General features: G+C 37.6%; 1 long non-coding RNA gene across 1 annotated transcript; it reads right to left on the bottom strand.

Moving 5' to 3' along the window:
• Positions 1–632: 632 nt before the first annotated feature.
• Positions 633–11,469, bottom strand: LOC106728167. The gene is made up of 2 exons (XR_001364429.1): positions 11,380–11,469; positions 633–897 (listed from the first exon to the last, which is right to left on the bottom strand). It is a non-coding gene; the product is annotated as an uncharacterized LOC106728167 (long non-coding RNA).
• Positions 11,470–11,683: the final 214 nt, after the last annotated feature.

The following is an 11,683-nucleotide window of genomic DNA, read 5'->3' as shown; positions in this document are numbered from 1 at the left end:
ATAACCGCATGAACGACCACCATTCATTGAAAACGCCTGACACACACATGTTGCCATTACATCCTACAAGATCCACACATCTTGCTTGGTTACCTGGTTGAGATTGACCTTGATATGCACCCGGCAAAGAAGGCAAGTTCTGTAAAACTTACAATATTGCCAAATCTAATGCTGACACAGAGCTGGGTTCAAAACCAGTTTAAAATTATCAATATAGAAATTCTCACAAAGTAGCTATTAAAGGGTGGGGGTAGGAGAAACCTCATTGTCCTCAAAGGGAAATGCCCAGAGTCAAGAGAAACCCGGCAGGTCTGAGTGAGCCCCGTCTTTAATGAGAGGCACCTAGGAAAGGGAGGCCGAGGGGGCCTCCTTCTTCACTCGCAGACTGCAATCGGGGTTGGCTCCAGCTCTCATCCTGCTGTCCCTGCTTAGAAAAGCCTCTTCTGTTTCTCTCCAGCTGTGGGGACCATGCCCCCTCACTGTTGTGTCTCAGCGAGGCCAGGGTGCTATCTATTCTTTCTGCTCTCATGAAGCCTGGGGACACAGGGCTGGTGGCTGGGGTGTGGAGGTGGCACTGTGGCGGGGGAGGGAAGCAGGCACAGTCATAGTCAGTTGTGTTGGGGAACAAGGGCTGTGCTCTTAGTTTAACAATTTATTTTTCCCAAGTCCATTGTGGGGTTTGGCGAACAGCCTTCCTTGGGGAGAAGAGAGTGGTCACTTCCAGGTGACGGCGACGTGTCCTTGCTTTGGAGGAGGACTGTGATATTCAGGGGGTCATCTGCCCACATCGCTCGCCTTTTCCCCAGCAGACATTTCCAAGGTAAAGCATTCGTGAGATCTTTGTTACAAGCTGTATGCGTTTTCTATGGCTTCCATAGGAAATTCCCACAAACCGGGCTGCTTAAAACAACAGAAACTTTATTCGTTCACAGTTCTGGAGGCTGAGTCTGAAATCAGAATGCTGAGAGGGTCCCATGTCTCTCTCCTGGCCTATGGAGGTGCTGGCAATCCTCAGTGTCCCTTCGCTTGTGGCTGCGGAACTCCAACCCCTGCCTCTGCCTTCACGTGGCCCTTTTCTCTTCTCTGCTCTTCACTTCCAAGGACACTTGTTGGGTTTAGGACCCACCCAATCCAGGATGTTCTCACCTGAAAAGTCTTAATTATATCTGCAAAGACCCTTCCCCCAAGCCAGGTCACATTCACAGCTTCCAGGTGCATGTGCATATCACCTGGGGTGCCACCACTCATCATATTTTATTATATTGGGAGGCGTGTTGTTTTAGGATGCTAGTTAGTCATGTGGGTTCTTGAAAGATTTTTCTCATTCTTAGCCTGCCACTTTCAATGACTTTTGTGTGTGTGTGTGTGTGCAAAGAAGTGTCTTTTCCTTAGTCTGCTGTGCTATTTTAAACTGGTTTTTATTATTGATTTTTAGAAAGAGAAGAAGCAAGAAGGAGAGAGAGAAGCATGGATTGGTTGCTTCCCGTATACACCACAACTGGGGATCGAACTCAAAACTAGGGTGCGCACAGGATGACACCCTACCGAGTCACACTGGCCATGGCATGATGCTCTATTTGATACTTTTGCGAGGTTTTAGTTTATTTTAATGTGCTTCCATCTTTCAACTTACCCCAGCAGCACATTTTAAATCATGAATGACAGTGATACATGTACCGTTAGACCCTCTGTGTCATCATCTAACTTGGTCTGTTAAAGTCCCTTATGAAGGTTAGAATCTACGTTATATCATTTCTTTGTAATGAGATCATCATACTTTGCAGAGCAGGTATGAACCCCTCAGCAGATTGAGAATACTCAAATTTCATGTCTTTTCAATTTTTCCAATTAAACTAGTTCTATCCTGACTTGCTAGATCCACAGAAATCTTTCTTTTCAGGCGTCTGAATTGTGTGAGAATATAGAGAGTTTAATCAGTGCAAACAGAAGATATTTCCTTCCATTTGCCGCATAGGAAAAACAGGACTATTTCATCCATCCACAGCTTTTGGTTTATGCTTTTTCTTCCTGCTCTTGATTTCTGTTGCAGCTACAAGCTACCAACACAGAAAACCCATGCAACATAGTCAGATGTTTTTGTTGGTCTAGATGTTGTACCAGCTCCAACCATGCACAGGCCTGATGTACCAAAATTATAATTATTTAATTCATTCTTATATGCCCAACATTGTCTCCAAGGAGATCTGCAGTAGTGGGGTCCTCAGATCTCTGTCTGGGTCTCTTTCTTCCTCCTCTCTAAAATAAAAGAAAAATTAAAAAAAAAGAATCTAATATCATGGGATCTCAAAAACCCAAACAACAGGTTGGGTTCTTAATGTCATTCTTCCCAGGAAAATATCTATGGAAATGTAATTATTTCATCCCTAGCAACTAATTGTCCATACCACAGGATGTTGGAGGTGGAGAATTTATATAGTCTTAAAATAGGTACTATTGGTCTTCTTTTTAAAAAAATTAGTTACTTATTATTTTACTAGAGGCCTGGTGCACGGATTCGTGCACTGGTGGTGTCCCTGGGCCTGGCCTGTGCCCTCTTGCAATCTGGGACCCCTTGGGGGATGTCAGAGAGCCAATTTTGGCCCAATCCCTGCAGGCCAAGCCTAGGGACCCTAGTATGCATATAAGACAGTGGTTCTTAACCTTCCTAATGCCTCGACCCTTTAATACAGTGCCTCATGTCGTGGTGACCCCCAATTTCATTGTTACAAATTGAACATAATTAAAGCATAGTGATTAATCACAAAAACAATATGTAATTATATATGTGTTTTCTGATGGTCTTAAGCGACCCCTGTGAAAGGGTTGTTCGATCCCCAAAGGGGTCGCGACCCACAGGTTGAGAACCGCTGATATAAGATCTTTGGTTAATATCTTACTGCCCTTCTCCCCTGCCCCCTTCCCTCTGAGATTCATCAGTCTGTTCCATGTTTCCATGACTGTGGTTTCCGCTCCTGCATTGAGTGTCTGCCCCCTGGTGGTCAGGGTATGTCATAGCTACCTGTCAGCCGGTTGAATGGTTAGCTGGTCGGCCAGTTGCTTAGGCTTTAATATACCAGTATATATATTTTCCTTTTTTAAAATAGACTATTTTTAACACACTTTTAGGTTTGCATAAAAAAGAACATCTGTCCATCCACAGTCTCCCCTACCATTATCTTGCATTACTGTGTGGTGCCTTTGTTATAATTCATGACTCAATATTGTTACATTTTTAATAACTGAAGTTCATTGTTTACATTAGGGTTCACTCTGTTCTGTAAAGTTCTCTGGGTTTTGACAGGTGTGTGTCATGTATTCACCCTTACAGTGTCACAGATAATCTCATTGCTCTAAATTTACACTGTATACCACCCATTTCCTCCTCCCACCCCCTTCTCTGACCCCTGACAACCACTGATCTCTTTAATGGCTCCACAGTTGCCATTTCTAAAAGGTCATATGGTGGAATCATGCAGTATAAGCCCTTTAAGACTGGATTCTTTCACACCATATACATTTAGATTCCTCTATGTCCTTTGTGGCTTGGTAGCTCATTTCTTTTTATCACCAGTTACATTCCACTGAATAGAATGGTATGGTGTTTGTTTTGGTATTTTGCCCATTTTTAAATTGGATTGTTTCTTTTGTTATTGGTGAATTTTAACAGTTCTTTGGATATTTTGAAAGCAATTCCTTTATCAGATATATCTTTTGCAAATATTTCCCCCTATTCTGTGACTTGTCTTTTTATTATTGTAACAGAGTTTTAATTTTAATGAAGTCCAACCTCATTTTTTTCTTTCATGGATTGTATTACTGGGTGTTGTAGCTAAAAAGTTATCACCAAATCCAAGGTCACTTAGATTTTTTTTTCTTTAGTACAGTGGGGCCTTGACTAACGAGTTTTTTGAGATACCAGCTGTCTCTCGGCTGATTTTTTGCATTGAGTTGATAGAGTAATTTGAGTTAACGAGCTCCTTAATGAGCTCCTTAAGGAGCTCGGTCTCGGAACGAATTAAACTCGTAAGTCAAGGCCCCACTATAGTTTTATTGAAATATAATCCACATCCAATTCACCTAAAGTGCACAACTCAATGGTTTTTGCTACACTATGTTAATTTTTTAAATTGTGATAAATATATACATAAAATTTGCCTTTAACCATTTAAAAATATTTTTTCCATCACTTTTTACTATGCACTTTTCTATGAGTTTTGTAGTTTATGTTTAGGTCTAGGATCCATTTTGAGTTAATTTTTATGAAAGGTAAAAGGTGTATTTTTTTGTGTGTGTGGATGTTCAGCTGTTCCAGCATTATTTGTTGAAAAGACTATCCTTTGTCCATTGAATTGACTTTGATCCTTTGTCAAAGATCAATTGACTATATTACTGTTGGTCTATTTATTCTGTTCCATTGACTTGCCTATTCTTTCACTAATATACTATTTTGATTACTCTAGTTTTATAGTAAGTCTTGAGTTTGGGTCATGTCATTACTCTGGTGCTTTTCAATATTATGCAGGCTATTGTGGGTCTTTTAACATTCCACATAAACTTTAAAATCAGGTTGTTGATATACATAGAACAACTTCTGGACTTTTATTGGAATTGCATTGATCAAGTTGCATTGACATCTTTACAATACTGAGTCTTCCTATCCTTGAACATGGAGTATTTCTCTATGTATTTAGTTCTTCATTGATTTCTTTTGTAGGTTTTCACATATAGATATTGTACATATTTTTTTATATTTATACCTGAGCATTTCTCTTTTTTAATGCTAATATAAATGCCAATTGGAAAAATAGAAAAGCAATTGTCTTTTGTATATTAATCTTGTATCCTTCAACCTTGCTATAATTGCTTATTAGGTTCAGGAGTTCTTTTGTTGATTGTTTTGTATTTTTTACGAAGACAATGATGTCATCTGTAAACAAAAAACATTTTATTTCATTTGTATATATTTTATTTCCTTTTCTTGTAATACTGAATTAGCTAGGATTACCCAAATGATGCTGAACAGGAGTGATGAGAAGGTACATCATTAAAATGTTCTTAAGATAAAGAGACTTTAAAGCATTAAAGAGTTTTGCAAAAGGAGTGAAAGAGAGAGAATATGTATTAGATTTGAATTTTGGAAAAACAATTCAAATGCTGGTGAAGATGTACACTGGAGGTAATGAGATCACCCAGGGGCTTATGGAAGGCTATGCGCTACTGAACTAAGATTATAACAGTGGAAGTCAACAGAGTGAATGACTTATACAGGTGTTATAATGATACATTAATCTATAGGATTTGGTGATGAAAGAACAAGGGTGTCAAGGATAATGCTGGGATTTCAGGATTGATTGACAGGACAAATATAGATGCTATTACCAAAGACAGAGAATACAGAAACAGGAACAAGATAAAAGTGATGATAATTAGTTCACTATTGCGTATGATGTGCCACAGTACATCAGGGCAGAGATTTATAATTGATATTTGAACTAAATGGTTCTAAAGTTCATGTGAGAGGTGAAGACAGAAGTTGAATCTCTGACGGCCTCTAGAACAGAGATAGAGATAGAAATAGAGTTAAAGATATTAGAAATTATAAAAGCTAATTATAACCTATTAGTCATTAGATATTAATTTTCATAACTTAGAACAAAGGACAGCCCTTAATGAATGTGTATTATACTGAGTCATCTTTAGAAAGTGTTTGGCCTTCTCTAGCGGTCTTCATATTTTAACCAGCCTCAATTCTGGTGACTCAGTTATGGTAAGAGTTCCATAATTCAATCATATGAGTCATGTTTAAGCAAAATAATTTTTTATGAAAATAATGTATAACATCCCAAACTAGTTGCTATCAGATATCAAAGAAGTACCTGATATTGGATTCATGACAAGTTTTCAAAGAAACAAATGTTCTAGAAAAAAGATTTCCTAACTTATTTGAAACAAATTCCATGTTCTCATTAACATATGAAGTTGATTTACAATTCATATATTATTTATCATATATTATTACAATTCATTTCTTTGTTTATATGGAAAAATACCAGGTGCAAGGTGGTGCACTGAGCATTCTGTGGGATACAAAGATGAACCAAACACAAACTGTCCTTGAGATACTTATAGACTAGTATGGGAAAATAAGATACAAACTTAGGTAAGTATGCAAGGAGTAAGAGTTAAGAATCATAAATTTCAAATAAAATTGAGAAAGCAATCCTACTTACAATAGCATCAAAGACACATAAAATGCTTAAGAATAATTTTAACAAAAGAAATTCAAAGCTTACAGTCTGAAAACTACAAAACTTCATTGAAAGAAATTAAAGATCTAAAAAAATGGAACCATCCTGTATTCATAGATCATAACCATCATTATGCATTATCAAAAAGACAGTACCCCCCAAATTGATCTACAGGTACAACAAAATCTATTAGAATCCCAACTCACTTCTTCTTAGAAATTGACAAGCTGATTCTAAAATCCATATGGAATTGCACGGGACCTGAAATAGCCAAAACAAGTTTGAAAAGGAACAAACTAGAAGAACTCTCACTTCCTGAGTTCAAAATTTACTCCAAGTCAATAGCAATAAAAACATATTAGAACAGAATTGAAGAGTCCAGAAATAAACCCATACATGTATGGTCAAAGGATACCAATACTATTCAATGGGGTAAAGAATAGTCTTTTCTCTCCAAGTATGGCTTATTGGTTGCTTTATAAGATAATTATTTCTGAATAAATTTCACTCCAGTCCTTGATTATATGTTCATTGGAGACCACTTAATAATATTATTGTTATTATTATTTGGAAGAACTTGACATAGAGCATTGCACATAGTAGGGGATTGATGAATATTTATGAAAGGAGGAAAATAATCAGGACAAAAGAAAAAGAGGAAGGGAAAGAAGGAGAAAAGAAGAAAAGAAAAGGTGACTCTTTTGCATGTCTCAAAAAATTTGAGCACTATGAAAGATCTCCGGGATAATTCAATTTCCATATTTTATAAGGGACTGAAGAGTCCAAAGAGGTTAGATGAGGTATCCAAAATCACAATGCTTGCTAAGAACAAAGCTAGTAGCAAATTAGGTCTTCTGATCCCTCACTCAGGGCCCCTCACACTGCACTGCGATGCTGGTTCACAGTAAAGCAATTTAACTGAGGGAGCCAGTGAAAATATATTTTTCCATGAGGCAGAAGATTGCTTTATTTATCCTTAAAATGAATGCTCAATCATGGATTCTAAAATAAAATGTGTATCTTAACAATAATAGCTAATTGCCCTGGCCGGGTGGCTCACTAAGTTGAGCATTGTCCCCTGTACCAAAAGGTTGCAGGTTCGATCCCTGATTGGGAGACAAATGATCCATGTTTCTCTCTTCTCTCTTCTTTCTTATTCTCTCTCTTCTCTGTTCTCTCTCCTGTCTCCTCTCTCCTCTCTTCTCTCTCCTCTCTTCTCTCTTCTTTCTCTCTCTCTCTCTCTCTCTCTCTCTCTCTCTCTCTCTCTCTCCTCTCTCTCTCTCTCTCCTCTCCCCTCACCCCCCACTTCTTCTCTCTCTTAAATCAGTAAAACATATCCTTGAGTGAGGATTTATTGAAAAAGCTAATTGAATTTATGGTCCAGTTTATTCTATTTTGTTACTGTGTTTGAGCTAACCACTGAAAAACAAATAAGGAAACCCATATCAGCTAATACCCACAGATCTGGCTTTGTAGATCTGATGCAAGAGAATTTAGGTGTTAGACTAAAATCAGGGGACTATTCTAATTTTTTCCTTTGATTCATAAATTATTTTCAAATAAGGAGGGTCATATATGAAATTATCCAGTGGGCCTCACACATCACTGAAATTCTTTAAAAACAGGAATCTCTGGAGGTGAGTCCCAGCAACTTGTATCTTGAAAAACCTTTCAGTTTATTGGGAAGTACCTAAAATTGTGAATCACTACCTTGGTTTACACCCGTCAACAATGTTCACCTAAATTAATGAAGTATTTCCTCCTGTCTCCTTGCTTCCCATCCTAGCCCACAAATTATCTACATGGTTGCCAGACAAAAAGTTGTAAACAAAATATGATGTGTTATTACATTTTCCATTCATTCATTCATCAATTATTTATTGAGAGTTCTAATCCTTCCTGGTACAGCAGTGAATACAAAGGACAAATATTTCTATTCTATACTTAATACATAATGAGCCTTTACCAAGTAATAGGAATATCAATAAAAGCCATTAGGAGAATGGCATTGACGTCTAATGCCTTCCCCCTAAAGTCCTCAGTGGTTTCCTGGTGCTTAGACTCCTTTGTATGGTGGGCACAGCACTGAGTGGTCTGGGCTTCCTGTGAGGATTTGGTTCTCACCTTGCATCCCACAGTCCAACCACACCAAACCTATTGGTTTCTTATTTACATTCCTTTTCAAGGTGACCCATCCTCTCCCTGATGAGGAACCCTCTCCCCAACCTGTTCTGCTGCTTTTCGTAACACCTACATGTATTTTAAGATTCAAGAATCATGTGTCACCAAAATTCATGTAAGAAGAAGTAGATGATCTGAATTGGCCTATGTCTATTAAATAAATAGAATCAATAATTAAAAGCCTTCCAAAGCAGAAAGCACCAGGTCCTGATGGGTTTGCAACGTAGAGACTAAAAAAATATATAAAAGATCAATGAAACCAAGAGCTGGTTCTTTGAAAAGATAAGCAAGATTGATGAACCTTTAGCTAGACTCATCAAGAAACAAAGCGAGAGGATACAAATAAAATAAAAAAATGAAATGGGTGAAGTACAACTGATCCATAGAAATACAAAGGTTTGTAAGAAAATACCATTAACAACTAGATGCCCACAAACTGGACAATGTGGATGAAATGGACAAATTCCTAGAAAAATACAATATTCCAAAACTGAATCAGGAAGAATCAGAAAACTTGAATAGGCCAATCACAACAGATGAAATTGAAGTAGTAATAAAAAACCTCCCTGGTTAGATGGCTTCATACTTCCATCTTTTTTTAAAAAAAATATTTTTATTGACTTCAGAGAGGAAGGGAGAGAGATAGAGAGATAGAAACATCAATGATGAGAGAGAATCATTGATCGGCTGCCTCTTGCACACACAACACTGGGGATCAAGCCCACAATCTGGGCATGTGCCCTGACTGGAATCAAACTGTGACTTCCTGGTTCATAGGTCAATGCTCAACCACTGAGCCATAATGGCTGGGCCACTTCCAAGTTCCTTTTATGAGGCCAGCATTATCCAATTTTCCAAAACTAGATAAAGACACTACAAAGAAAGAGAATTATAAGCCAATATCCCTGATGAACATAGATGCTAAAATCATCAACAACATATTAGCAAATCAGATCCAACAATACATTAAAAAGATCATACACCACGACCAAGTGGGATTTATTCCAGGATGCAAGGCTGGTACAATATTCACAAATCAATAAATGTGATACATTACATAAACAAATTGGAAGAAAAAAATCACATGATCATATCAATTAATGCAGAAAAAGTATTCGACAAAATCCAACACCCTTTTTTGATACAACTCTCAGCAACGTGGGAATAGAGAGATCAGACCTCAACATAATAAAGGCCATATATGACAAACCTACAGCCAACATCATACTCAATGGGCAAAAATGAAAACCATGTTCCCTAAGAACAGGAACAAGACAGGGTTGTCTGCTTTCACCACTCTTATTCAATATAGTATTGGAAGTCCTAGCCACAGCGATCAGACAAGAAGAAGAAATAAAAGGCAGCCAAATTGGAAGGGAGGAAGTAAAACTCTCATTATTCGCAGATGACTTGATATTGCAAAGTAGAAAACTCTAAACACTCCACCAAAAAATGCCTAGATTTAATAAATGTATTCGGCAATGTAGCAGGATACAAAATTAACACACAGATATTGATGACATACCAATAATGAACTCTCAGATAGAGAAACTGAAAAACAATCCCATTTACCATTGCAACAAAAAAATTAAGATATTTAGGAATAAATTTAACAAAGGAGGTAAAAGACTTATACTTAGAAAACTACAGGATGTTGAAAGGAAGATAGAGGAACAAGTAGAGAATATACCATGTTTCTGGATTAGTAGAATCAACATCATTAAAATGTCTATACTACCCAAAGCTCCTCATGGTCTTTCTACAAAATCCAGTAATTGCTCTCCTGGCTATTTACCCAAATGATTTGAAAACTCACTTTGTCTGTCTGTACAAAGCACTAAACATGAATGTCTTTAGAAGGTTTATTCATAAGAGCCAAAAATTGGGAGCAAACAAGATAAGTCCTAGTAGTGAATAGAAAAACAAACGGAGGTGCATCCATTCAATGGAATTTTATTCGACAATAAAATGGATGAGGCATCAAGCCACAGTAAGCCATGGGGGAACCTTAACTACATATTGCTAATGAAAGGATCCAGTCTAAAACAGCTACACAGGGCATGACTCCAACTACAGGACATTCCAGAAAGGCAAAATTACAGAGACCACAAGCAGCTCCGGGGTTGCCTTAGGTTCAAGAGAAGGGCATGAGGGACGAAACAGCGGGGCACAGGGGATGTCAGGGGCAGTGAAACCATCCCGTATAACACTGTAGTGGTGGACACATGACATTTTGCATGTGTGAAAACCCACGAGATGTACAACACAAGGAGCAAAACCTAATGTCAATTATCAGCTTTAATGAATAATAATGTATCAAGATTGGTTCAATCAATCGTAACAAATGTACCACACAAATACGAGATGTAAATAATGGACAATGGGCATCTGGGAATTCTTTACTTCCTGCTCATCTTTCCTGTAAACTCATAACTGTTCCAAAATAAAATCTATTATAAAAATTTGTCCATAGTAAATAGAAAAATTTACTCATAGCAAATTATATAAAATACATACTATACTGGTATATATGTTCACATATTCAGATAAAAATAAAATAGCTATGTATCTCTTTCCATGATACCTTTTCAATGTTATGTTCTGTTATTTTCCCTCTCCTGATATAATGGTTCCACAGAGACTGGCAGTTAATGGGAGGTGAGGAAATGCAGACAGTGATGTTACATTATGCTCATGAGAAATTTGATGGTGAAGGGCAGTAGGGCTGACATGGGCAGTTGTGGGAGTCTGAAGGTCTAGGAAAGAATTATTTTTAAAGGATGTAATGATTGCCAGCTATGAAAATATATAATTAGTAGCTCACTGAATTTCATCCCTTAGTTATTTCACTTTCAATAATTATAAATGGATACTTGACTATATAAAACTGCATAGCGACAGTATCTATCACATTTTCCCAATGAGTTAAAATGTGAGAAGCAGCACATACCAGGTCATTGAGGCTGACCATGATGACATGCTGGTACTCTTCGCCACTTTTACCTTCAATCTCACAATCAGATGATGCGACTGGCAACAGAACGAGGATCAGGGGAGGAATTCCAAAGATATACCTGAAAGAAACTGAAGACAACAGTACATAAGAACGAGCTAGTAAATGTTATGTCACGTGATCTGATTTGATGGTGGCCTTTCAATGAGCCTGGCCACATATTTCTAATCCTTGTAAACATGCGTCTCTGGTTTTGGATAGAGTGGGAGGAACTCTGAAACTCAATACCAAGTAACAACCA

Source organism: Myotis brandtii, unplaced genomic scaffold (assembly GCF_000412655.1).
Source record: "Myotis brandtii unplaced genomic scaffold, ASM41265v1 scaffold55, whole genome shotgun sequence".
Classification (NCBI taxonomy): Eukaryota; Metazoa; Chordata; class Mammalia; order Chiroptera; family Vespertilionidae; genus Myotis; species Myotis brandtii.
This window is presented reverse-complemented; position numbering and strand designations above follow the sequence as displayed.